The sequence below is a fragment of the Heptranchias perlo genome, chromosome 5 (genome assembly GCF_035084215.1).
Source record: "Heptranchias perlo isolate sHepPer1 chromosome 5, sHepPer1.hap1, whole genome shotgun sequence".
NCBI classification, from domain to species: domain Eukaryota; kingdom Metazoa; phylum Chordata; class Chondrichthyes; order Hexanchiformes; family Hexanchidae; genus Heptranchias; species Heptranchias perlo.
The window spans coordinates 111202328-111226097 of NC_090329.1; the positions used below are offsets into that span (position 1 = coordinate 111202328).

At 40.4% G+C, this 23770-nt stretch overlaps 1 protein-coding gene across 2 annotated transcripts in view; it reads left to right on the top strand.

Moving 5' to 3' along the window:
• Positions 1–23382, top strand: part of foxo3b (forkhead box O3b) — a 105071-nt gene extending 81689 nt beyond the window's left edge. Inside the window, exon 3 of one of the 2 annotated variants that reach the window (XM_067984997.1) lies at positions 8333–8380. The gene's annotated coding sequence lies outside the window, so the exon portion shown is untranslated. Of the gene's footprint in view, positions 1–8332; positions 8381–20638 lie in introns of those variants that run through there. The other variant, XM_067984996.1, reaches the window with a different exon arrangement.
• The last annotated feature ends 388 nt before the right edge of the window (positions 23383–23770 follow it).

Sequence of the window (23770 nt, forward strand, 5' to 3'; positions counted from 1 at the left end):
AACAATGCGAGGACCTCATGGACTTTTGTCACCAAGATTGTGACCGTCCATTTAGCTTCCTCTGCTGCTTCCCCCTTGCCCACCAAGCCAAACGTCCTCCCAGGCTCACCATTGCCGTAGCCCTAAACTTGCATCTTTTTTCTTCTAGTTTTTCTGTTGTCTCCCCACATGCTGTCTCGGAGCTCATCCACCTGCTCCCTTTACCCCATTCTCACTAAACTGATGGCCACCCAACTTCCTTTCTTAGCCACCATGCTAGCTTACATTGTAAATGGTTCCTTCTACTCAGGTACTGTTTATATCCCTTTCAAAGCAGTCATCACCCCACTCAAAAAACTCACCCCTGACCCCTCTGTTCTTGCAAACAATCACTCCACTTCAGTCTCTCCATTTCGTCTGCAAAGTCCTTGAACATGGTGTTGTGTCCTAAATCCCAGCCCACCTTTCCTGCAACTTCATTTGAATGGAATGGGCAAGGAGACATCTGGTACTGGAGAAAAGAATCCAGGCATTACCTTCTCTCCCCAGGAGGATCCTGGAGTAGTGGGCAGTTTAGGCAGAGGAAATTGAGGCCCTTCCCCATCTCGATAACCTCCTCTAGCCCTACACCCCTGCACTCTGCGTTCCTGACTCTGCACCACAGCACAAAAATGGTCACAAATGACATCCTCTGTGATTGCGACCATGGTGCATTGCCGCCGACTTCCACCACCGTAACATCACCCAACTCAGACCATCCCCTTCTGCAACCCTCAACCATGGCTTTGTCACCGCCAGACTCTACTATTCTGATGTTCTCGTGATTGGCTTCCCATCCTCCGTCCTCTGTCAACTTCAGCTCATCCTAAACTCTGCTGCCTGTACCCTATCCTGCACCACGTCTCAATCACCCACCGTTTCTGCCTTTGCTGACTTCCATTGGCTCCCAGTCCCACAATTTTTATTCTCGTGTTTAAATCACTTCATGACCACGCACCTCATAACCTCTGTAACCTCCCCTAGCCCTACAACCCACCTCCAAACTCTGTTCCTCCAACTTTGGCCTCATATATTCTCCCCCTCCCTTCACTCCACCATTGGACATGCCTTCAGCCACTTAGGTCCACACATTGGAATTACCTCCGTCTCTTCACCACTCTCTCCTCTTTAAGACCCTTCTCATAACCCACCTCTTTAACCAAGCTTTTGGTCACCCCTCCTAAGATCTCCTACTTAGCTTGGTGTCCATTTTTTAAAAAAATACATCTCTATAAAGTGCATTGGGATGTTAGAGGTATTATATAACTGCAAGATATTAAGTGGATAAGCCAGATAAAATACAGCTGCATCTTAAGACTTAGTCTTTTCCCAATAAAAGAAAATCAGTATGTCAACACTGTCAACTCATAATACACAAGTGGATCTCCCATGGTATTGCTCACAGTATTTTTGTTGATGTTCCCTCTATCTGTCTCTCTTTTCTGGTTCTCTTTCTCCTGCTGTTTTTATTTCTTAATTTGCTTTTGGGTCAGAGGTGGCGAGTGACAGGGAAGGGAGATGCCAAGGGGTGTAGGCTGTATTTTCTTGCTGTAGATGCAGGGTAAATGTGGACTGAAGACCTTGGCAGCCCTGTCTATATTCCTCTTCCCCTTACACCATTAGTCCTGGCCACCTGCTGCTGTGTTATGATTGCATTTGTTACCTGTTTGCGTTCTCAGTAGCTCATCCTGTTTAAATAACTTCACTTCTGTCTGTTTGCATGTTCTCTTTTGTACTTCCCTGTTACTCATTGTGTCATTTATGCAAGTTGCTCCATTGTAACCTCTGTTGCCCTTTACCCGTCTATTCTATCCTTGTTCACTAGTGTTTATCGCTCTTCCAACCACCTAGCCTTGTGCCCTCCATCTCCTTTTCATTGTGCTTCCTCTCTCCATTATTATCCTCTTTTGCGTGGAACCATTCTGTCTGCCATGACCTCCTCTTTCCTACCTTCTATCGCATCTTTTTATCCAAGAATGTTATTTGCTTGTTTCCTCCTATGTTTTGCGTAATTTTCCCATTGCTTCCACTCATTTCCCCTCTGTCAGACGAGCCTTCAGCAAGCTGACTGCTCAATGGCGTCACAGGATGCCAGCAAACCTGCTTTTTACCCTTACCCTCTTTTATTCCATGCCCTATGATGCCCTCTATTAAATGAAGCTATCTCTTCCCCCTCCCCGCACCCAAAATAAATGCTGCTTCCAAGCAGTGAACTCAGAAACCAGCATTTTGTTCGAGCTTTTAGTGCTACAAGTAGAACATAGTGCTATAAGCCATTTAAAATAAGTTTACTGCTTGGAAATGGTGATGATTAGGGGCATTAACGGCATGAAACAAGAAAGCAAGGCTGCAGTCCTTCTGGGGAAGAGCAAGAGAGTGGCTGAAGGCCGAATATTTTTTTTGAAACATCAGGCATAGGGTGGGTCAGTTTGGCATTAAGACCGGCAGCAAGGTCTGAAATTGTATTTTTTTGTGGGGAAAGAGCAGGTAGTGGAGTGAGTCCATATGAGGAGTGAAGGTTTAAAAGTAAATAAAATTCATTAATTTTAATACCAGCCAGAGATCTTTTGGAAGCAAGGTCGGCCAGGGCTGCAGGTCTGAAGTTTAATTATTTTTTCTGGGGGCACAAGTGGGGTTGGATAGAGCCCAATGTTTTAATTTTTTTTATTACGTCGACAGGAACTGAGGCTTAAATCTCAGCCAGAGGGAGGCATTCAAAGTTGAGTGGCACCAGTGGTTAAGGAAAATAGTCCTCTAGCAGCAATGGATGAGCCAGGGCTCCCAAATCTGGCAGCACCAGTTTGTAACTTGCTCCGGTCTCTGCAAACATCGGATTTAATGTTTTGAGACTCATTCCTGGACATGAATCTTTCTCTCTGTTTCCCCTCCCCTTTCCCCCTTGTTAGAGATTGTTAGTGATCACTGACGATTATACACTTTGCCGCTGAAAGACCTCCAATGTTAAGCTGTAGGATTCGTAGTGCTGTTCCAGTGGCCTGAAAGCCACCTCTCTGGCTGCAAGAATTGTCATCATCGTCATTAACCAATTGACCAGGCTGTGAAGATTCTCTGATTTGGTCTGCTGGTTGCATCATTAATTTCGCTGATAAATTGATTACTCACGGGGGGCATGATGAGAGTGCTAATGCACTCACCACCCGCCATTAGAGAGAGAAGTGTTCTATCATTTAGCTAGCTAATTGCTACTGATGCATCCTGGGAAAGTGTATACCTCCTTGGGTGCAGGATCAACATTCAGCTGAGTTATCGCTGTAGGAAAAATTATCTAGTTCAAGCCCTGGCCTTTGGCAGAGGCTGAGACCTTTAACTAGAATTGTTGATGTAGGTATTAAGACATAAAAGACAATTCAGTTGATGTTGTGAAATATGTAATTTTTACATGTTTTGTTTAAAACTTTATTTTGGTCATTAGAAATTTCAGTTGGGGGAAAAAAGACAAATCAATTTTATTCTCAAAGATGGGTTCATCAAAGTGTGAGTGAAATATTGACCTGGTCTACATTATAAATGTTCACGTAGATTTTTTTCCATTGTGACATTGACACTCTGCTTTCCCATTATAAAAGTAGGACACAGGAAGTGACATTCATGTACACAGTTTGTGTCTTATGCAAGACTCTTGCTATATAGATTATGCATTGCATGTTATGGTGCTCCTGTCATTATAGACAACTGCATCCTCTAAGTTGACATGATCAGTGCCACACGAGATCTGCGAGTCTTTTAAATGCAAATTTGTATTAACTTCACTGTCCTATATGCTGTTTTACTCCTCCCCCAGAATCTTTAGGTTTAGTGGGGGTGAAATTCAACTTCAGCAAGAACACCAATCGGCTGCCCATTATACACGCTGCCCATTATACACGCTGCCCTTTTCCTTTCAATTGAAGTAAATGGAAATGAAAATGGGGTGGGGCATTTAACGGGCGGCCAATTCACCATCGTGTGTTTTGTGCTCTCGCCAAAGTTGAATATCATCACCAGTAACTTCCAGGACAGTTCCAATGCCAATAATGAGAGGAAAATTAATATCTTGAGATGACCATTAACCCAGGTGTTACAAATTCAATTGAATGGCTTGGAGTAGTGACTGAGATTGAATGAAAGAGATAAATTGATACATTTGTTTTGCTCTGCAATAATTTAAACATTTGAGACTATTCTGATCAAGGTAGTCAATTAATTCCAACTTTTTTCAAAAAAAATCAGGAAGATATCACTCAACATTTTGTAGAAAATTAATGTAAATATTTAAAAGTTATAAAAATCATTGTGAATTTTAAATGTTGTTTGCCCACCTGAAGTGAGGGATGTAGGTGCTGGGGACTGGAACTTGTTTCCACCCTTTGGAATTAGAATCTATATCAGGCACATCCAAGGTATATCCTACTTTACATTCAGGGTAATGTAAACTACATGTTGCCATCAATATACTAAAACCCCAATTACCAGTAGGAACTGGAAGTTACTGGTGTCATTGTAGCCTCTTTAAATTAAGTAGTTCTGTGCTATAGACCAATGCCCTCTAGAAGCTAGGTGGAGACAGGTCAAATTTGTTTCACTTCGGATCCTTGCAGCTAGTGGAGAGGATATTTGTATCATATTAGTGTAAATTAAATTCAAACTCATGTTTGAATTCTTGCTGATTTCTAAGCTGCTTTTGGTGCACAGTAACCTGTCACTGCTTCTAGAAATCAGCGGAAATTCAGATATCTCCATGCTGTGCTGACATCGCCATATGTTATGCTGCATTGAACTTAAACTTCAATTTGCTCAATTTCTTTAAAATTTAAAAAAACAGACTTCTGATGCATCTCTTCTGCCTATGTAAGGTTGCATTGGTGGCTATCCTCGGCCAGCCTGTGCTCCTCCGAAGTCCTTGTCGCTTGTCTCCCAGTTTGGGAACGTCTGCGCAAGAGCAGCAAGATGTGACAGCATAGTAGAACTCATTTGCATCTCACACTCAACACCGCCACTTGGTGTGGAAGTCATGCAATTCTCAGCAAGCATAACTTGCAGCATATGTAATCCTAAATTGCTATTGTGTATGTTCAGTGTCCAGCTCGAGGGTGGCATTAATAAATGCCAGTAAGCAGGCACTCTGAAAATGGGTTTTAGAGAAAGATAGAGAAGCTAGCAAGTTTTGCCTTTCTCATTTAACATCAAAATTGTATAACTATGTGGAAATCTCCGAGGAGACTTTTTTCTGTATTTAAGTGAACAAGAAGCTTTTGCCTCTTCAAATGAGTGGTTTCTCACAAAGGGGCAATTTTCTTGACCTGAAATTACACTGCTGCATATGACTGGGTTGAAGGCTGTAACTTAGAGTGCAATTACAGCTCAATTTTTCAATAGAATATATTTATGAATTAAGTGATCCCAAATCTTTATTTTATACTTTCTGATTATAATTGTTTGAAATTTTAGTCAGTCGCTTTTTATCACATACACAGTTCATTGAGTACTTCACTATGCTGCCAATTAGTGCTCTGCAGACAATCTGTCCAGCTTTGTGTCGATTATGAATGCAAATCAACAAAATACCCCAAATAATCACAATTTCAATCCCGTACAGCTGGATAGGTGAGAGATAGTGTGAAATTTTGAATAAGTTTTTCCTTTCATCTGTGTACTCCCGTCTTCAGTAACATGTTTTAACTGTTGCTCAGTTGACTAATTGTTTGGGGCTAAATTGAACATGAAAAGGGTAGAGAAAGGGAGAAATAAGAGAATCAGATGAACTTTTAATGAAAAGAATATTTAGTTTATTTGGGGAGTTTGGGAAAGAAACTGCAAATGGCCAATGTAGCAAAAACACAGGATTTGGTAGAGGTCAAGAAAGTGGCACGGTGGTATACCCGTTTACACTGGCTTCTTGCTTCAAATGTAACCCAGAATAATGGGATGAAAGTCTCATCATTTGGCCTTGTCATGAGTTCCAACAATCTCAACCAAGTTTCTACTAGAGTCCACAGCAGAAAATGTAGGTGTCACTTGGCACTAAATTGGTAATCTCACGGTTCATAATGTGGAAAAATTCACACTAATGTAAAAGGTTGATTTCGGCCATATTTGAAGTCAGATTAAAGGGACCTTTGCAGCTAATTGTGCTGGACTTTCGATTCTGACAACTGAGTGATTAAATAGGCAATCATAATCGACTCTTGGGCACTACATTAGCATTGAATGTAAAATTCACCAAAATCTATGAAAATTTAGCTGACCTTTTATTGTGTACACTCAAATTTCCCATATATGACTGAGGACAAGTGGGTAAGTAACCAGGTGCTAGGAGACGTGAGATCATCTTCTACATATTATTTGCACGTACATTCCCAGTAGTGAAATGCCTCATCTCAGCAGCCTAACAAAAATTGAAAGATTTAGGGAATAATTTTGAAAACTGTATTCTACCGGTTGACACAGCATGCTACTGGATCAAAGCATTTACTGTCCTACTTGCATTTCTAAAATGTTCAAAATTATAACTTGGTGCTATACCGAGAAACTTGGGTAATTTTGGGTTATTTTCTCGAGATGGTTAAAGGATGATCTCACTGAGGTGTTTAAAATAATGAAGGGAAATGACAAGACGGTATTCCCTTTAGTATGGGATTCGAAAACAATAGGTTGTCCTTTTAGAATTTTAACGAAGCCAGTTAAAAATGAATCCAGAAAACATTCCTTCACACTGCGGGTTGTGAGAATGTGGAATGCACCTCTTCAGAATGCCACAGATTTAGAATAAATAATGTTTGAGGGAGATAGTTACTAGGAAAGTAAGGCATTAAGGGATACAGAGAAAGGTTGGGGAATTGTGATTAAGATAGAGTTGTCACAGCTTAAAAAATGTCAGAGCAGACTCAGTGGCCCACTGCAGTTCTTAGTTCTAGGAATCTTGGACATCCGGGGGTAGAGTTTCTGCTTTGGGTGCAATCGGGAAATTGCGCTTGAAATTGTGCTGGTTAGGTTATAATTTGAGTTTCTGATAAAAATTCATTTGCATAATCACAAACTTAAAATCTTCAAAGAACCAGCGCAGTCAGGCAGTGTAATAGAATGTAATCGTTACTTTTTTTGTCCATTAAAAAGTATTCCTTGATGTATGTAAGAGTAGTAACCTGGTGCAATTTTATTAATACAACTGAAAATGGGTTTATTACCAAAAATAAGCATTTTTAATAAGTGTCCAGTCCTCCACCTGTAACCTGATCTAAAATCACTGAAAATTACTTCTTAAAAAAAGCTCTACTGAACCATTTACTAGTTTCATTGGTGTACACTAGTCAGTTTCTTAGGAAATTAAATATTTTTTGATATGAAAAACTTTTAAAAACACACCTACGAGTGCCTGCGCGCCTAAGAAAATAAGCGCAATTTGAAGAGCCCTCCTGAATTAGCACAATCGGTGAAATCTCGCAATTTCGACCGAGGGCCTGGCCAGTTTTGTGGGCGAGGCCTGAATTGGACGAATTGAATCTTGAACCGGGGAAAATCTCGCGGAAAACACGAGCGTAAGTGGTTTTGGGTAACTCACTTACGTTTAACATTCCCCGATCTTTTGAGCTGGTTCGGCCAATTGCATTGGAATATGGGCGCAAAACAAACAGAAACTCTACCGTATTGCGTTTCCCGCTATCTTGACGTACTGTCTCCCTTCCCCGCCCCAGCCTGCAAATTGGTGAAATTCCCTGTTTCATTTGTTCACCACCTTTTCAACTCTTCTGCAGTTTTCATAATGCAATGGCCAGGCCTAATTTTGAATGAAATGTTCTGATCTTCACTGAAGTCGTACTTTCTCCTGGGCAGTTCAGATATAAAATTTTAGTGGCTGTTTATAATTTTACTGTTTTAAAAAAAATTATACTCTATTGGCATGTGACTATAGGCAGATTAAACTATCACAGGATGGTTACAGGTGAGGATGGACATCTGGCCCATTTAAATATGTCCATCCAGAAAGTTCTCCCACTGTAGCACCTAATTGTTAAATGATGCCAGCATTTTCACCTCCACTACACTATCTGGCAGTCTATTTAATATGCTGATCAAATTTAGCATAAAGAATTTCTTGGTATCAGTCCTAAATTTACATTTTACTGGTTTGAACCTGTGTGCCCTTGTCCTAGTTTATCTTTTCTTAACTATCTTGTATACCTCTAAGATTAGCTGTCAAATGTCTCTGTGCTAGACTGAAATGCCAAGTCTCTCCAGCCTTTCCTCAGACCTTTAGAACTCGATATCAGTTTCATGGCTCTTCACTTGATTGTTACCTTTGTGTCTCCACAACCAGACTGCATGCAGTACTCAAGCTGTGATCTGATCACAACTTCTTCTGACTTCTACTGCTTTGGCCAGGTAGTTCAACATTCTATTGGCTTTAATGATTGCACTTCTGCATTGGTTGTACATGTTTTAGCATAAGGTCTACTAAGATTCATAGATCTTTTCAGTTTTGTCCTTTGCTTTTTCAACACAATTCATGGAGTATATGTGTTAGCTAATTTTCTTTCCTGTGTGCAGTATGTTGCACTTGTCTGCATTAACTTTCATCCGCTATTCTTCTGCCTACTTACATATTTTGTGTAATTCATTCTGTAATTGCTAAGCTGCCTATTTTGATTCTAGTGGCCCTCCTAGTTTGGTACTGATGCAAATTTGACCACTTTGCTTGCATTTTTGAATCCAGGTCACATGTAAATTAGAAACCGTAATGGTGCTAACACCGAGCACTGGGATGTCCCACTCAGTACTTCCCCATCCAGACATAGTTGCTCTAAAGAGTATTCATTTTCCACCCTTCAGTCAATTTCTTAGCCATTTCTAGGTTTCCTGCAGTCTTCAGTTTAACAGCCTTTCATGTGGAACTTTGTGTCAAATATCTTTTGGAAATCTAGGTACACCATGCTGTCGGGCTTTTCACAATTTACCTGGTTTGTCATTTGCTCAAAAATAAAGTTGAGGAGGTTGGTTAGACAGGATCTTCCTGTTCTGAATTTATGTTGACCGCTGTTTACGAGGTTATTTTTGTACAGCCAATCCTCGTTTATTTCTGATTATCAGTTTCAGTGTTTTATACAGGATGGAAATGAAACTCATGAGTCTGTAACTACTTGCCTGTTCTGTCATCCTTTTGAATACAAAAAATTCAGCACTATCATGTTAAGATTGTGTTCGAGCTTTATAGATTTCTTCAGTCCCTGTAGTATTCTCAGGTACTGAATGAAGACTTACTGCTTTCGCAGAGTAGCAATTAAAATTAGGTAGATTTGTGGATCTCCTATTGACCTGCTTATGTGGCCTAGGATGAAATAGCTTTGCTGCTTTCAGTATGCAAATGTCATGTGGCAGAGAAGACGTAAGAATTTTTCAAGTTGAAAATTGTGAACAATCCTCGACCAATTCAAGTTACCAGTAGAAGTTGAATTTCATTTTTGAGAGTATAACGTGTTTTTTTTTAGTTTCTAAAATGTTCTAAATAATTAAATGGTGTCTTATTTACAAAACTAGTCGATACTCAAAAGACACAAAATTGCAAAGAATGTTTTCAAAGCTAGATCTTGGCATCCTTCCACAAGTCATCGGAAGATGAATTGCTGTTTTCAGTCTCCAGAGAACTGAAAAGGTCCCACAGAAATGTAGAGAACTATTTCTTCCTATAAATGGCTCATGACATCTTTTATTTTGGATTCTGTGTGTCATTGGAGACTCCACTGACTATCCATGTTTCAAGAGCAGTGTAAACAAGACTTAATGCTTACCAGTTTGAGCAGTGTGCAATATTTTCTGGAGGGATGGTGGTGTATGTATTTGTAGCCAAACATTTAAATCCATTAGTAAAAGTATTAACTATAAAATGACAAAACTCAAGCTTGGCTAAAGTTCTGAAAAGTAACAGGCAATGGATGATTTATTATCTGCTTTCCCAGTATGCAAATTAAGAACTAACTGCCTTTTGCACTGTATCATTTAATTCCTAAAAAATGTTTTTAAGTGCTATGCCTGTTTATTCCCCTCATAATTCTCCAGTAATGTCCCTACTTCCAGATTTTATCAGCAGTTCCAAGCTATCAAAAATGTCTGAGTTGAAGTCATCTTCAGATCCATTATTTTGATTTTTGTCCATTTTAAGAAGTATGAATATTGAATGTCAACCATGTCATGTGAAAGTTGCAGGGTATTCTGAGTCAGTTAAGACTATAGATCCATTTTATTAACGTTTGACTTCTGAGGATGGCCTTCAACTTAAAACTATAAGGGGCAAGCCTGAGTCTCTTTTCTTCTCCCCCTCCCCACTACATAAGGGAGCTAACCATTGCATTGCATTCTGTGTAAGATATTTTCTAAATTAAGATCTTCAGCCAGTTCTCTCTCTCTCTCGCACACACACGCATGTCCCCTCTCCCGCATGCACATGTGCCGTCTCCCCCGGGCGCTCGTGCCCCGCTTGTGCTTTCTTTTTCAGGTGTCTCAGGGTACTGTTAATTTCATACAACTAGCTATCAGAAATGAGAAACTGTCACCATCTATATCATTCATGGGAAGCCAACACTAGATTAAAGAAGACCTCGTTTGTCAGCTAGTGACTCCTAAAGATATCATAGGTACAGCGTAGGAGGAGGCCATTCGGCCCATTGTGCCTGCGCCGACTCTTCGGAAAAGATATCCAATTAGTCCCATTCCCCAGGTCTTTTCCCATAGCATTGTAAAATTTTGTCTCTTCAAATATTTATCCAATTCCCTTTGATAGTTACTATTGAATCTGCTTCCACCATCCTTTCAGGCACTGCATTCCAAATTATTACAATTAGCTAAGTCGCCTCTGGGTCTTTTGCCAATCACCTTAAATCTGTGAACTCTGGTTACCAACCCTTCTGCCACTGGAAACAGTTTCTCCTTATTTACTCTATCAAAACCATTCATGATTTTGAACTCCTCCATCAAATCTTCCCTTAATCGTCTCTGTTCTAAGCAGAACAACCCCAGCTTCTCCAATCTCTCCACATAACTGAAGTCCCTCATCCCTGGTACCATTCTAGTAAATCTCTTCTGCACCCCCTCTAAGGCCTTAACATCCTTCCTAAAGTGTGGTGCCCAGAAATGAACACAGTACTCCAGCTGAGGCTTAATCAGTGTTTTATAAGGGTTTAGCATAGCTTCCTTGCTTTTGTACTCTATGCCTCTATTTATAAAGCCCAGGATCCCATATGCTTTTTTAACAGCCTTCTCAACTTGTCCTGCCACCTTCAAAGATTTGTGTATGTGCATCCCCAGGCCCCTCTGTTCCTACACCCCCTTTAAAATTGTACCATTTAGTTTATATTGCCTCTCCTCATTCTTCCTACCAAAATGTATCACTTCACACTTTTATGCGTTAAATTTTATCTGCCATGCGTCTGCCCATTTCAGCAGTCTGTCTATGTCCTCCTGAAGTCTGTTACTATCCTCCACGTTTACTACGTTTTTGAATTTTGTGTCATCTGCAAACTTTGAAGTTATACCTTCTATACCCAAGTCCAGGTCATTAATATAAACCAAAAAGAACAGTGGTCCTAATACTGACCCCCGGGAAACACCATTGTATACTTCCCACCGGTCTGAAAAACAACTGTTCACCACTACTCTCTGCTTTCTGTCCCCTAGCCAATTTTGTATCCATGCTGCCACTGTCCCTTTAATCCCATGGGCTTTAATTTTGCGAACAAGTCTGTTATGTGGTACTTCATCAAATGCCTTTTTACAGTCCATATACACATCAACCGCACTAACCTCATCAACCCTCTCTGCTACTTTAGCAAATAACTCAATCAAGTTAGTCAAACACAATTTTCCTTTAACATATCCGTGCTGACTTTCATTTATTAGCCCATACTTTTCCAAGTGCCAATTAACTTTGCCCCGGATTATTGTGTCCCAAAGTTTCCCCACCACCGACGTTAGACTAACTGGCCTGTAATTGCCGGGTTTATCCCTCGCCCCTTTTTTGAACATGGGTTTAACATTTGCAATCCTCCAGCCCTCCGGCACCATCCCCATACCTAAGGAGGATTGGAAGATCCAGAGTCAGAGCCTCCACAATTTCCACCTTTACTTCCCTCAGTAACCTATGATGCATCCCATCTGGACCGGGTGACTTTTCTACTTTTGAGTACTGCAAATCTTCTAAGTGCCTCCACTTTATCTATTTTTATCCTACCCTATATATCCTCCTTTACTGCTACAACGGGAGCATCCTCTTCTGTAGTGAAGACAGATGCGAAGTATTCATTTAGTGCCTCAGCCATGCCCCCTCTCCACAAGAAGATCTCCTTTTTTGTCCCTAATCGGTCCCATGTTTCCTTTGACTACCCTTTTACTATTTGTATGTTTATAGAAGATTTTTGGGTTCTCTTTTATGTAAGCCACTAATCTATTCTCATATTCTCTCTTTGTCCCTCTTATTCCCTTTTTTAGATCTCCTCTATACTTTCTGTATTCAGACTGGTTCTCTACTGTATTATGAACCTAACATCCATCATGAGCCTCCCTTTTCTGTTTCATTTTAATATCTATATCTTTAGTCATCCAGGGCGCTCTAGCTTTGGATGCCCTTCCTTTCCCCCTCGTAAGGATACTCTGTATCTGAACCAACTCCTCCTTGAAGGCCTCCCATTGTTCAATTATTGTTTTGCCTACCAATTTTTGATTCCAATCCACCTGGGCAAGATCCGTTTTTAACTCACTGAAATTTGCCTCCCTACACATTTTCACATTTGATTTTTCCTTGTCCTTTTCCATAACTATTCTAAACCTGATGATATTATGATCACTGTACCCCAAATGTTCCCCCTCTGAAACATGCTCCACCTGCCCCACTTCATTCCCCAGAACTAGATCCAGCACTGTTTCCTTCCTGGTTGGGCTGGAAATACACTGTTCCAGAACACATTTCAGGAATTCCTCCCCCTCTTTGCCCTTTATACCATTGCTGTGCCAGTTTATATTGTGATAATTGAAGTCCCCCATCATCACCACTCTATAGTTCTTGCATCTTTCGTAATTTGCCAGCAAACGTTCTCCTCCAACTCCTTCCCACCATTTGGTGGCCTATAGTACACACCCAGTAGCGTAATAGCTCCTTTATTGTTCCTTAATTCTAACCAAATAGATTTTGTCTTTGACCCCTCAACTACATCATCCCTTTACAGTTTCTTTGATCAATACTCCCGCCCCCCCCCCCCCCGCCCCTCTCTTTCCTTACCTATCTTTCCTGAATACCTTTTAGCCAGGAATATTAAATACCCAATCCTCCCCTTCTTGAGCCAAGTCAGTGTTGCAGTAGTCCCATTTGACAACTTGAGCCTGCAGCTCACCAACCTTATTTACCATGCTTGCGTGCATTTATGCACATGCACTCCAATCTCATCTTAGACTGCCTCACATTTGCCCCCTATCTGATCCCTCCTATTTCTGAACTTTTCTTTACTCTAGTGCTACTTGTCCCTCCCAGATCTCTGTGCATCTTGCTTTTCCTCTCTAATGTTTCCTCCTGTTGCACATTCCCCTGCCATATTAGTTTGAACCCTCCCTCACGGCACTAGTTAACCTCCCCGCAAGGACATTGGTCTCAGCTCAGTTGAGATGCAACCCGTCCATCTTGAACAGATCTCGCCTGTCCCAGAACTGATTCCAATGCCTCCTACACTATTCCTTCAGCCATGCATTAACCTGTCTTATCCTACTATTTCTATACTCACTAGCACGTAGCACTGGGAGTAATCTGGAGATTAATACCTTTGAGGTCCTGCTTTTTAATTCCTCTCTAGCTCCTGAAACTCTGACTGCAGGACCTCGACCCTTTTCCTTCCTATGTCATTGGTTCCCACATGGACCACGACTTCTGGCTCTTCACAGTAAAAGAGGAGGTAGTTGAGATACTGGATGGGCTAAAAATTGATAGAGGAGGTACTTGAAAGGCTAGCTGTACTTAAAGTAGCTAAGTCACCCAGTCCGGATGGGATGCATCCTAGGTTGCTGACGGAAGTAAGGGTGGACATTGCTGGCCATAATCTTCCAATCATCCTTAGATACGGGGATGGTGCCAGAGGACTAGAGAATTGCAAATGTGACACCCTTGTTTAAAAATGGTGTAAGGATATGGGTGGACACGTGGCAGATGAAATTTAATGCAGGGAAGTGCAAAGTGCAAGGAACAAGGAGAGGAATTATAAACTAAAGGGTACAATTCTAAAGGGGGTGCAGGAACAGAGACCTGGAGGTATATGTGCACAAATTGTTGAAGGTGGGTAGGGCAGGTTGAGAAAGTGGTTAAAAAGGCATACGGGACCCTAGGCTTTATAAATAAAGGCATAGAGTACAAAAGCAAGGAAGTTATGATGCACCTTTATAAAACACTGGTTTGGCCACAACTGGAGTATTGTGTCCAATTCTGGGCACTGCACTTTAGGAAGGATGTGAAGGCCTTAGGATGCAGAGAAGATTTACGAGAATGGTTCCTGGGATGAAGGACTTCAGTTACGTGGATAGACTGGAGAAGCTGGGTTTGTTCTCCTTAGATCAGAGAAGGTTGAGAGGAGATTTGATAGAGGTATTCAAAGTCGTGAAGGGTCTAGACAGAGTAGATAGAGAGAAACTATTCCCATTGGCGGAAGTGTCAAGAACCAGAGGACGTAGATTTAAGGTGATTGACAAAAGAACCAAGGGCGACATGAGGAAAAACTTTTTTACACTGCAAGTGGTTATGATCTGGAATGACTGCCTGAGGGGGTGGCGGAGGCAGACTCAATCGTGGCTTTCAAAAGGAATTGGACAAGTACTTGAAGTGAAAAAAGTATGCAGGGCTATGGGGAAAGGGCGGGGAAGTGGGACTAGCTGGATTGTTCTTGTCGCGAGTCAGCACAGCCACTTTGGGCTGAATGCTGTAACCATTCTATGATTCCCCTCCGCGCCCCCCAATGTTCTGCGCACTCTGTGATATCCTTTACCCTGGCACCAGGGAGGCAACACACCATGTGGGACTTACATCAGCGGTTGCAGAAACACCTGTCTATCCCCCTGACTATCGAATCCCCTATAACAACTGCATTTCTTTTGCCCCCCCCACCCCGTGCAGCCGAGTTTCCCACAGTGGCGTGGATTTGCTCCTGACTGCACTCCCCCGAGATGTCAACAGCCTCACTGGTATTCAACGCTGAATACTGGTTTGTGAGTGCCACACTCCCAGGGCACTCCTGCACTGCCTGCCTGTTCCTCCTAGTCTGTCTGGTGGACAGTTTACTACATCTGAGTTTTTTTTTGTCATCTGCAAACTTAGAAATTATACCCTCTATACCCAAGTCCAGGTCATTAATATATACATAATGTCTAAGGTTCACAAAATCTCTTGCATTTGAGAGAGACTTGTGTCCAATTTGAGACACAGCACCATAGAGACTAGTATGCCTCAAATGGATGACTTCCTTTTACATTTCAAGTCTGAAATGGAAATTATTTATTCACCTCACCTCTCGGAGCTCTAACCTGTTAATTAGATGCTGTTCTGCACCCTGGGATTTTGATACCCTTTAAACGAGAAGATAAATAGAGGCATAGAGACAAAGAGCAAGGAAGTCATGATGAACCTTTATAAAACACTGGTTTGACCACAACTGGAGTATTGTGTCCTGTTCTGGACACTGCTCTTTAGGGAAGATGTGAAGGCCTTAGAGAGGGTGCAGAAAAGGTTTACTAGAATCATTCCAGGGATGAGAGACTTTAGTTACGTGGATAGACTGGAGAAGCTGGGGTTTTTCTTGGAACAGAGAAGATTGAGAAGAGATTTGATAGAGGTATTTAAAATCATGAAGGGCCTAGACAGAATAGAGAGAGAGAGAGAAACTGTTTCAATTGGCGGAAGGGTCAAGAACCAGAGGACGTAGATTTAAAGTGATTGGCAAAAGAACCAAAGGTGACAGGAGGAAAAACTTTTTTATGCAGTGAGTGGTTATGATCTGGAATGCACTGCTGGGGGTGGGTGGGGGGGGGGGGTGGGTGGGTGGTGGAGGCAGATTCAATCGTGGCCTTCAAAAGGGAACTGGATAAGTACTTGAAAGGAAAAAATTTGCAGGGCTACGGGGAAAGGGCAGGGGAGTGGGACCAGCTAGATTGCTCTTGCATGGAACCGGCACGGACTCAATGGGCCAAATGGCCTCCTTCCGTGCTGTAACCTTTCTATGATTCCATGAAATGTTGCATTTACTGGTGCTTCTTAAAATGTCCTGTGCTAACAAATCTTGGTTACAAGATGTTTATTTCTATGGCTGTTCAGTTCTCAACACAAGAAATCCTTGACTTCACAAAGAAGGGAGCTACCAATACTGAGCCATTCCTGTTTTTTTTTGCATAAACCTCTAATTGTTTATAGAATGGCTTTCTGTGCTGGCAGCCTTGTTACACCTTTGCTCTGGCCTAGGTATAATGGCTCCGAGAGCAGCATATTCAGTGGTATTTCAAATACAGTCGCAACAATGATGGCATTTGGGTCCAAGGCCTCTGGGTTCTGTCAGAATCCAGTTGGCCACAGATTAGATGAGGTGGTGCAATTAGCATTCCTTAACTTTTAGGCCCTTCTTCAAGACCAGTTAGTACATCTGTTATCCAATGAATCAGACCCCCATGCTTGTGTCAGCCCACAGAACTTGGTCTCAAGTCATTTGTCAAAATAGCTCAGAGAATTTGTCAGAACTATTGCAGTGCTCAGAACCTGCATTTGGCACTGAACAATATGAAAGATTTTAGGTTAACTCATTGTTCAACTCTGAGTGGACTGTGTCCACCAATTTCTTCCTATGTTACAATGCAAGGAATCTTACAACACCAGGTTATAGTCCAACTGTTTTATTTGAAAATCACAAGCTTTCGGAGGCTTTCTCCTTCATCAGGTGAGCAGTTGGACTATAACCTGGTGTTGTAAGATTCCTTACATTTGTCAACCCCAGTCCATCACCGGCATCTCCACATCTATGTTACAATGAGCAGTCTTCTGCATTCAGAATGAGGTTCTGCAAATGTTGATCTCTTTGCCACTTAGGCCCCCATTAATAGGGATTAATGGAGATTGCAGTGCTTAGGTTGTGGATGTTTTTTAGTATTTTGGAAGGATGGGTTCCTTTTATTCACTTTTCTTTTCCCATCTCTCAGATGGAGAGGCCAAAATGACACCATACAACTTGCTGACAGGTATGGTATTTGTCTCCACCCTACCCCTCCAAAAATTGAATTTTGGCTTAATGAAAATGCTATAGTGCAGATTAATGGTTTCTGCTGTTTCAAGTCCTCTGCACTGTCATTTGTTAAACAAAAAAAGGAAGACAAATGATCTGAGAGATGACTTTCAACGCCATCCTTGATCAGGTCATGAGAAGACTTGATTGGTAACTTGACCAGTCCTACAGTTCTTCTAAATGAGTGCAACTATTTATCTGGAAAACCATTGGTTGCAAATGCATACGTTTGCCATCATGCTGGTGAGTTATAGAATTCTTCACTGATGTTTAATTTCAAACTGGTTCAACTTATAAAAGTTGTAGTGCTGAAAACATGAGTTTTGCATTGATGTAGACACTTAACATTGAGAGCACAGGCGTCTAAAATTGCACTTTTTTTTCTGGTTAATGCGTGTGTTTCATTTGAGGTGTCGAGCTTTGAGCAACTTTAGCTGCAAGGGTCCCTGTACAGTAAATGCTGTAGTCCTAAAACATTATTGAAAGGGGTGTATTGTGCTGATGGTCAATTGGGGTTTACCATCAAATATCTAAATATGCTATGCTAAAAGTGGAGAGTTTGAAGATACTATTCGAGTCAGACCTCTGGTAATAGTACTGACTATGATTTGGTGTGTGGTTTCTTTGCTAGTGGGTATGATCAGCACCTTGAGTTGAGTTGGAGCTCAATATCAGTCTCCCCAAATTTATTCGTTGACCATGTGTTTGCAGTCGGTTGGTTACCAAGCATGATTTTCCTGCATTAGTAGCAGCTCAGATTTGTGACTTAAGAATATTCCAACAGTACTATTCTAAAATAATTGCTTGAAATGTTGGTTATTTGAAGATTGCTTTTTAAAGTTGGTTTATATTATAGTGATATTGAAGATTTGATTTACTTTACACTATTATAGATCCTTTTATATAAAGGGCTCTTCCTCATTGAAATGTATTTCAGTTATTTTATGAGATTTGAGATTTTTTTTAAAAGATTACTGTGAAGTAGGTAGCATGGGTAGCGAGCTCTGTGGCTAACCTTTCTGGGGCCTCCAAAATCCTATGGCTAGCTCAGTCAAGACTTAAAAAGTCTGAAAGCAACATTATTTTCAAATTTTATTTTCCAATCCTAGTGCATAAATGTATTTGGAAGTTGTACTCGATCACATTTACCTCAAATATAGAAAGATAAAGAGCTTGCATTTATAGCACCTTTCGCCACCTCAGGATGTCCCAAAGCACTTCACAGCCAATGAAATACGTAGAATTACATAGAATGTACAGCACAGAAACAGGCCGTTTGGCCCAACAGGTCCATGCCAGTGTTTATGCTCCATACGAGTGTTAATTGTATCGTGGTTTATATCAATTAGTGTTAATTGTATTCAGGTGGTATGTCAACTGGGGACTCTCATATCCTTTCTATGAGAGCTCATCTATGGAGTGGTATGTGTGTAAGGGGGATCTCTGTAAATAAAGGCTTGGAAGCAACTGAAGACTAGGCTGTAGTATTCTATCCTTCACTACCTGGCTCTCCAGTTTATAACAACGAGCCTCCTCCCTCCCTACTTCATCTAACCCTATCAGCATTTCTGCCTATTCCTTTCTCTATCGTGTGTTTATCTAGCTTCCCCTTAAATGCATCTATGCTAGTCGCCTCAACTGCTCCTTGGGGTAGCGAGTTCCACATTCTAACCACTCTCTGGGTAAGGAAATTTCTCCTGACTTCCCTATTAGATTTATTAGTGACTATTTTATATTTATGCCCCGAGTTCTGGTCTCCCCTGCAAGTGGAAACATCTTCTCTACATCTACCCTCTCAAACTCTTTCATAATCTTAAAGACCTCGATCAGGTCGCCCCTTTCTCTTTTCTAGAATGAAGAGCACCAGCCTGTTCAATCTTTCCTGATAGGTATAACCTCTCAGTTCTGGTATCATCCTACTAAATCTTTTCTGCACCTTCTCCAGTGCCTCCATATCCTTTTTATACAATATGGAGACCGGAACTGTGCATAATACTCCAAGTGTGGTCTAACCAAGATTCTATACAAGGTTAACATAACTTCTCTGCTTTTCAATTCTGTCCTTCTAGAAATGAACCCCAGTGCTTGGTTTTTTTTTAATGGCCTTATTAACCTGTGTGGCTACTTTTAGTGATCTGTCTATCTGTACCCCCCCCGATCCCTCTGCTCCTCGACCCCATTTAGATTCTTCTTATTCTTCCTACCAAAATGTACCACTTCACACTTAACTATATTGAAACTCATTTGCCAATTACATGCCCATTCTGCAAGTTTATTAATGTCTTCCTGTATTTTGTCGCAGTTCTCCTCAGTATTAACTGTACCCCCCCCCAATTTGGTGTCGTCCGGAAATTTTGAAATTGTACTTCCGATTCCCGAATCCAAATTGTTTATGTAAATGAACAACAGTGGTCCCATCACCGATCCTTGTGGAACACCACTTCCCACCTTTTGCCAGACTGAGTAACTACTTTTAACCCCTACTCTCAGTTTTCTGTTTTGTAGCCAGCTTGCTATCCATTATGCTACTTGTCCCCTGACTCTAACCTTAGTCATGAGTCTACTATGCTGTGCCTTCTGAAAATCCAGGAAGGCTTTTTGAAAAGGCTATACTATTGAAGGCACTGTTGTAATGTAGGAAACGTGGCAGCCAATTTGCGCACAGCAAGTTCCCGTAAACAGTAATGAGATAATGACTACATAATCTGTTTTTGTGATGTTGGTTGAGCGTTAAATACTTTCCAGGAGACTAGGGAGAACTTCCCTGCTGTTCTTGAATAGTGCCATGGGATTTTTTATGTCCACCTGAGAAGGTAGATGGGGCTTTGGCTTAACATCTCATCCAAAAGATGGCACCCTCTCTCAGCATTCCCTCAGTACTGCTCTGAGGTTTCAGCCAAGATTTATGTGCTCAAGTCTCTTGGAGTGGGTCTTTGAACCCACAACTTTCTGACAGAGCTGAGAATGGTGCCACTGAGCCAAAGCTGATACCTTGGAGACCAAAATAATGTCTGTAAATTAGTTTTGTGGTTGAATTTGTACAGTATTTTTATTGATTTAGTAGCAAAATCTAAATTAGCTCTCTTCGATAGGGGGAAAACTGGTTTGTCAAAGCTCCCTTGTAGCAGTCAAAAGAAAGTTTTGCATTTGTAGTGGCTTGTCTGAAAGGTCATTTCATACAATGAATTATTTGGCTTATTGGAATCAGTGAATTCCTGCTTGGTTATCTAAAGGTGGGTATGAATGTAATTTTGGAGAAGTTGGGGGAGAAGAAGAAATGAAGATGAGTTTTTGTGAGTTTTTGTCATTCTAATACTTTATTTTCCCTTCATCTCTAGGTTAGTGAACTGAACACTTTTGCCAAATCTGCTGTCATCAAGATAACATGAATTGAATTATAGTAAGTTTACAGCTGTGAATCTGACATTGTTTCGTCTGCAATGGGGACAGTTCTTGGAATTGCATCTCAACCAACATGAAAGACGTTAACCAGAAGAATGCGATCTGCATTTAAAATGAACCTTGAAGTGTGTCTAAAAAGGAAATCCCATTGTGTAAGCTGTATAGTTTGCCCTGTATCCCATTATCTTTAGCCCTATATAAATTGTTGGTTGATACGGGTAGGTGCATATTTTAATTTTTAGTATTTTATGTCTGATAGCAGCATCTGCCCATGGCCTCCATTGTATAGCTATCATTGAAGTGTTGATGGAATGGGACTGATGAATAGTGCCATCAAAGGCATGAATATTAATGAGGAAATGAACATGTATACTGACAGAATGAAGCAAAATGAATTGGCATTGTCAGAATGCCAGAAGACTTATTACACAGATGAAGGTTTTTATCCTTTTTAATCTGCTAATATGCGATTAATTAACTGGCATTTTAAGTAATTTGAAACTGCATGAACTTATTCACAGAAGTTGAAGCGCGAGTTTGAATGAACCCTTCCAATTTGTGGCCCAACTTTATTTGGTCTTCTATAATAGGAGTGTCAGGGTGCCCAGTTTGTTTGGGGGGGAGGGGGGGGATAAGAGCATTAGTGTGTTGACGTTGTATCTAGCCTGGGAATAACACTGCCTGTAAAACTTTGCTTGGCTTTACAGACCAATCTTGTGAACAAATCTTTATCTTGAGAGAGATAGGTGGTTGGGAAGAAAGTGTATTGACTTTCATGTGTTTACAGATTATTGCATTTAGAGAAAACAGCCAAAATAATTTTCCTTTTTGAAGTGATTTTTGCTGCATGGATTGAGATCTAAATGTATTCACAGGATTGGAGACCATGACCTATATACACATCCATCATCGTTGTAGAAAACTTTCCAGGGTGTGTGTCTTTTTTTTAAATCCTTTTTGTTCCATTTTCTTCCCCATTCTTTGAGTACAGATTGATTTGATACAAGGACAAATCATATCATCAGGTAACAAACTGCCTCCCTTCTGAACAGAATCATCATTGGTCGGCTTTAATGTGGTGGTCTATTTTCTGTAGGTACATTTATACTTATATAGTAAATTGTTTTGCATATTGCATTTCTGTATGACATTTGTACATTTATTGAAAGTTTTATTGTAGTGTGTGTACCCTTCTTGATCACCTTTTTGAAGAGTTTCTATATAAATACAGAGCAGCTCAGATTGCACCAATTTATGCATATTTCAAACTAACGTGTAAGATTTCCTCTTTGTACAATAGGGTAATGCACATTTATATTTTATTATGGGCAGAGACAAATCATTATGCATGACTGTTTAGTAAGTAAATTAGCAGTTTGTCTCAGAGTTCATTGCATGAAATTCCAGGCAGTCACGCTCATCGACGTCAATGCCCCTGGGGAGCTAGCAGTGAAACAAAATGTAATGGAATATTGTTGTATCATTTACCTGTCTCATATGAATGGATTCTTGTCTTTTCATCATGCAATTCATCAAAAGTGTGAATTATGTGCTATTGTATTTGTAGAACGATAGCATATCAATTATGGCAATTGAATTGTTTTCATCAAATGTAAATGAGGTTTAAGGTAGTATATTCATTCCTGCCATTTACTTGTGTTTTTGTTTAACTTTTCCACTTAAGTCATAGTATTTAAGTGACTTCTAAACCAAGTATTCTGCCAGACAGTTCTGCACACGTCAGTTTTCTTAAAGCTGCATGGTAGAATTGCAATTAAAATGCTTATGTCACTGCTATTGTCTGTTTGGAATCTTACTACAACTGAATTGATCACCCAGTGTTAGTTCTCATCCAGGCCAGAATGTTTGACAAGTCTCAGGCTAGCATCTCAGGATGTGGAGAGAGGGAATTGCAGGGATTCACGGTAAATGCACATTCACCCTTTGTGGTTTAAGTATAAATGTGGAGGTGATGAGTAATTTAAATGAGGATGGAAAATGAAAATAAATTCACTTTTTTAAGCTTTTAAAATTAGCTTAATTTTAAATTTCCTTAGCACTAACATCTGATGAACTTTTTATACTTAAATGATTTATATATACCATATTTACTAAACTTTACTATTGTGCACTGTGCATAAGACTAGATTTTGTGGCCAAATTGCTGTTATACCTCGCCATAAAATAGCTAACATTACCTACCACCTGCCTGTCAGGTAAATGTATTTAGTTTGATATATCCGCTGAGAAACTGCCACAGTCCAAGTTTCCGAAACATGCCATGTAATATTTTATAGTTACGTCTGTCCATAGATCAATTCAGCTTGCACCCATCATTCAGAGTTTGTGGTGTCTAGCATTGATTAAAACTGAGCTGTGAATGTCCTAAAAAAAATTTTAAGTGCATATCTTGGAATGCATGAAGTACATGAAACCAATTTATATTGAGAAAAGGTATATTGTATAATGATGAGACAAATGAATATACTACCTTCTTCCCCTGCCCCCCACCCACTGTAAATTTGATAGTTTTGACAGGAAAAGGAAGGTTCTCTTGAACTGCAGGTTTTTTTATTGCATAAATTATTGGTATGTATTGCCCTGTGTATTTCATTAATCTGTGCTCTAGAAGAAGAGTGCGCATGTAAAATAAAGCTTGATAACACTATATTGAAATGAATTTAGTCTCTAATAGTAATCATTTTCACGTATAAAGTCTGTTCATAGGTTATTCTAAATGGTAGATCGTAAGAATTATGGCACAGCAGGTTACCTTTTTTACATATCGGCCCTGTACAGGTGCTAGCTTTTCAACTGGAGCTATCTACTTTCATTCCATTTCCTTACCCTTACCATATATCCTTTTATGTACCTTTTCAAACATTTATTCAGTTTGCTTTAAATGATAGTTTCTGTCCCAATATTCACTTGTGGTAAAGCAGTCCATATTCCAATAAGGTTGTGTGAAAAATTCTTCTGACTTCCCCCTTAATTTTTCCTATGATGATCTGCGTCTATGCCACCTTGTTACTGAATCTGCCAACTCATGGAAACAATCATTCACTGTT